Source organism: Nicotiana sylvestris, chromosome 6 (genome assembly GCF_000393655.2).
Source record: "Nicotiana sylvestris chromosome 6, ASM39365v2, whole genome shotgun sequence".
Lineage (NCBI taxonomy): Eukaryota > Viridiplantae > Streptophyta > Magnoliopsida > Solanales > Solanaceae > Nicotiana > Nicotiana sylvestris.
This window is the reverse complement of record NC_091062.1, coordinates 47,182,053-47,187,388: the sequence shown is the minus strand read 5'-3', so window position 1 is coordinate 47,187,388 and position 5,336 is coordinate 47,182,053.

Sequence of the window (5,336 nt, the reverse complement as noted above, 5' to 3'; positions counted from 1 at the left end):
TGCTGAGCTCTAGTTAAATGGAACTTAGCTATGTGAAATTTCAGATCCCTAACCAGTAGTAGGTTGTCCACAGGTAGGTTATCAATAAAATCAAGTAGGTAAATCAGGTGAGTAGGAGGAGGATAGACATATAGAAGCTCAAAGGAAGCGGTCTATGCAGCAGAGTGGAAGGTGAAATTATACTGCCATTTTGCTAAAGGAAAAAAATCAGGCCATTCATATGGTGAATCAGTTAAAAAACATCTGAGATAGGTTTTAAGGCATCTATTGAAGACCTCTTTTGGCCATTAGTTTGAGGGTGGTAGACTGTAGAAGTCTACAATTGAACCCCCTTGCAAAGATAGAAATTCCTGCCAGAAAGCACTAACAAAGATGGGGTCCCTGACACTAGTGATGGTAGTTGGTTGCCCATGAAGTTTTAAAATGTGATCTAAGGATAATGGTGCCAGAGATTGAGTAGATAAGGAGTGGGACAAGGCTAAAAAATGCCTATACTTGGTGAATTTATCCACAATTACCCATATGATTGTCTTTCCTCTAGATTTAGACAGACCTTCAATAAAATCCATGTTGATAGCAGTCCATGGCAATGATGGAATTGGAAGAGATTGTAAGAATCCAGGGTATGTTGCAGGATCATACTTATTCATTTGATAGATGGCACATTTATGTATGTAGTCAATAACGTCCTTCTTAATACCCTTCCAGTAGAAATATATGAATAGTCTCCTGGTGGTGGCATCAATGCTTGAGTGGCCACCAGTTGGTGTGTTATGATAGAGTGAAATGAGCTTGGTCCTCAAGGCCAGATCATGGCCTATGACCAACTTTCTTTTCCTTTTTTAACTGCCCACTGAGCCAAGTATACTGAGAGTGAGGGGTGGTTTGTAGGTTAGCAATAAGAGCTTGCAGCTCAGTGTCCTATGCCCAGGAGTCCTCAATTTCTTGCCACTGGTTTGTGTGAACTAATGAAACTATTAGTGTGAGTAGTTCAGCTCCTTGCATCCTGGACAATGAATCAGCAACTATATTTTCCTTTCCCTTTTTATATTGTATCTCAAAGTCAGAAGGCAATATTTTTACTAGCCATCTGATTTGAGAATTTGTATGTTATTTCTGCTCCGAGGAATTTTAAGGCCTTTTGATATGTTTTGACAATGAATTGTTGGCCTAGAAGGTAATGTGACCACTTAGTGACTACAAACACTAGGGCAATAAACTCCTTCTCATAGACTAATAATCCTATATGTCTGGTGGCAAGACCCTTGCTGATATAGGCAATGGGGTGACATCTTTGTATAAATATTGCTCCAAATCCACTCCACTTGCATATGTCTCAACTACAAAGCTAGTGGAGTAGCCAGGAAGGGCTAATATTGGAGCATAGGTGAGGGCATCCTTCAGGTTACTGAAGGCAGCTTCAGTTGTGGAAGACTATGAGAAACCATATTTTTTAGCAAGTTAGTAAGAGGTCTGCTAATGAGACTATAATTCCTGATAAATTTTTTGTAGTACCCAACTAATCCAAGGAGTCCTCTTACTTGTTTAAGATTTGTGGGAGTAGGCCACTACTACATAGCTTGGATCTTCTTACGATCAGTAGACACTCCCTTCTTAGAGATGAAATGACCATGATACTCTACCTATTGAACTCCAACATACATTTAGATTGCTTGGCAAATAGTTAATGTTGAGTCATGACATCAAAACTTGCAGCATATGGTGACAGTGATCTTGTAAGGTCCTGCTATTGATTAGAATGTCAGAAACAATGTCATAAAACAATATCAAAACAAATTTCCTGAGATACTCTTGAAAGAGATGATTCATAAGGCCCTGGAAGGTGGATGGGGCATTTGTGAGGCCAAAGGGCATCATTAGGTATTCATAGTGGCTCGTATATATTTTTTGTAACGACCCCGTCGTTCGTTCTGAGAGTTATAGCCCCATTTCCCCCATCTATACTTATTTATGTGTTGTTCAGCTGTGTTGAGTTGTATCAAGTTGGTAGGTTTTGGTTCCGAGTAGTTTTGGAGAGAAATGATCACTTAGTCTCTTAGTTAGAAAAGTCAACCGGAAGTTGACTTATGAGTAAACAAATTTGGATTTGGATTTTTATAATTCGGTTAGCTTCGTTGGGTGATTTTAGACTTAGGAGTGTGTTTAGAATGTAATTTGGAGGTCCGTGGTAGAATTAGACTTGAATTGGCGAAAGTTGGAAGTTTAAAAGTTCTTAGGCTTGAATTCGAGGTTGATTTGGTGTTTTGGTGTTGTTTTCGGTGTTCCGAAGGTTCGATTAAGCTCGGGTAGTGATATATGACTTGTTGGAATTATTGGTTGAGGTCTCGAGGGCCTCGGGTGAGTTTCAGATAGGTTTGGGTTATGTTACGCCCGTTTTTCTTATGTTTTGACGACGTTTCTTCAAGCATAAATGATATCATATTGAACAAATGAGCTCCGATTTCTTTTTGATTGAAGCATTAGATCCGTATCGTAATTACGGACCCGTATGAAAAAGAATCATTGAATTTGGACATAGTATTAGGATTTTATGGTTATTTTACTAAGAATTAGGTTGCCAGATTTTTTTTAGATTAATTACGAAATTCCCACTGATTGCGTAATTAAAAATCTGCACTATTTGCAAAATATTGAAACTAACATATATCCTTTATTATAAGGTCAAATTGAGTGATTCAAAAGCCTAACTTGACTATAATTTCATAAGAAATCCATTAGAGATATAAAAAGTGAGTTTCGGCATCATTTGGTACGAGAAACGAGGCAAAATAGCTGGAAAAAATATACAAAACAAGGGTTTGTTCATTCGGTTATATTTTGAGTTGGGGAGCTCGGATTTGGACGATTTTGGAGGAGATTTTCACCATATGAATTGGGTTAAGTGTTCTCTACTCGGTTTTAATTATATTTCATGAATCCATCTTCATTTTTGGGATTTGATTGATGATTTCAAAGTGAAATTGAGAGAGTTAGGGCTTGAGTTTTGGAGAGTTTTAAGTGAGGATTTGAGGGATCAAACGGAGTATGATTTTAACGAATTTTATATGGTTAGACTCGGGAGAGGACGTGGATTATTATTCTGCCATTTTTGACTGATTCTGAGACGTAGGACCAGGGTCGGATTTTGGCCGATTTCAGATTTTTGGCATATTTTATAGTCTTTATTGTGGAATTTAATTCTTTAGCACATGTTGATGGTATTAATCTGATTATGGTTAGATTCAGAGCTTTTAGAGACCGAGTTTAGAGACGAGGGTATCCCGGAGTAAGATTTTACGTTGTTGAGGTAAGTAATAATTTTAACTCTGGCTTTGAGGGTATAAACCTGGAGAATTTGATATCGTGTAACTGTTTGGAGGTGATACCCACACTAGGTGACGGGCGTGTGGGTGTATACCCCGAGGGATTAAGACTTGGTCCGTCCCGTGAGGCCTCATGGCCATCATTTGTGTTTACGTAGTTACTTGTTGTTGAACTTGTCTGCCTTCATGTTAGTGATCATGCTTAGACTTTATTCTTGCTCACTTTATTTGTACTCAGTCATAGAAATTATTGTACATGTTTACCTTAGTCTCTATTATTTGCTAATATGCTGTGATACTTGATGTGGATTGTGTTCCCTTATTTGTTGATGGTGGGGAGGCTAGTGAGATACATGATTGAGTGAGGGCGAGGGTCTGGTTGTGAGGATATTAATACCATAGCGCGTGAACTGTCCGCGTAGCACGTGAGTTGACTGTGCTGGTCCAGGTATTGATATCATAGCGCGTGAGTTATCCGCGTAGCACGTGAGTTGACCGTGCGGATCCAGGTATTGATATGGTAGCACATGAGTTATCTGTGCTTAGAGCTTGGGCTTTGGGAGCCCCTCCGAAGTCTATACACACCCCAGTGAGCACAGATTGTTGAGTGTATTGAGTGTTAAATGTTGAGTGTTGAGTGCGAGTGATGGAGTGACATCGCTGTGAGGTTGCATTTACTTTTGATGTTGCTATATTTACCTGTTAATTTCTTTGTGGCATTTGTTGGTTTTATGGAATTTACCTGTTCATTCATGTTTATTGTAAATTGTGAAAATAAATTGTTCTGAACCATTTTGCTTAGCTCGTCACTACTGCTCAGTTCCTTAGTTATTTCTGTTACTACTGAGTCGGTTGTACTCACTCTACACTCTGCACTTTATGCAGATCCAGGTGAGTTAGAGCGCGGCGATCGTTGAGTTCAGGCCGACTATCTGTGGAGATTTCAAGGTAGCTGCTAGTGTCTGCACGACCTTGTTACTCCTTTTGTCATTTCTTCCTTGGACAGTTAGACAGTTTGTATATCTTAGTTCATAGTTTTAGACACTCATGACTTAGTAAAACTCCGATGTTTGGGGCTCGTTTTTCGTATTTTTTAATATTATATTTAGAGTTGATTTAGTTTATGAAAAATTTAAATGTTGAAATATTTTATTAAAATTTTATAATCGATTTATTAGTAATATTTTGGGAAATAGTCTTGCCTTGTAACACGATAGGTGCCATCACTCATGGTTAGATTTTGGGTCGTGGTAGTTTTGAGAGCTGTCTTGTGGATGTCCTCAATAGCCATTCTAAACTGATGGTATCCAGACCTCAAATCAATTTTAGAAAAGATTGTAGCTCCCCCCCTAGCTCATCAAGTAGATAATCAATTATAGGAATAGAAAACTTATCCTTGATAACGCACTGATTTAGTTCCCTATAATCCACACACAACCTCCAAGTACCATCTTTCTTACCAACAAGGACCAATAGAGAAGCAAAAGGGTTGTTGTTGTACTGGATGGCTCCCTATGCTAACATATCCTTAATAAACCTCTCAATAATGTCCTTCTTCATAGCAGAATAGCTATAAGATCGAATGTTAACAGCCTTGGAGTCAGGTTGCAAGGGTGTCCTACGGTCAAAGGTGCCTCTAGTAGGAGGTAAGGTGGTTGGTTTTACAAAGAGATGTTTGTAGGTGAAGAGGAGTTGGGAGAGATTTTCACGTGTGTCAGTAGGTTTAGGTAGTTAGAGAGCATAGAGCTGATAGTCTCCTCCTCTATGAGAGTTGTCAGAATTGATCTGAAGCGTGAACATTTGTATCTCATCTCCCTTCAATCTATTAATAGCCTTAGCTCCAGCTTCTTTACACTTAGGAAAGTCTCCTTTGAGGACATGATGCTTGCCTTCAGAGTTAAAGGAGATGGTCAAATTAGAAGTCTAAGGTGATTGGTCCTAAGGTGATCATGCACAGTGCTCCCAATACCACATCATACTTACCAACAGAAAAAATAATCATGTCAAAGGTGT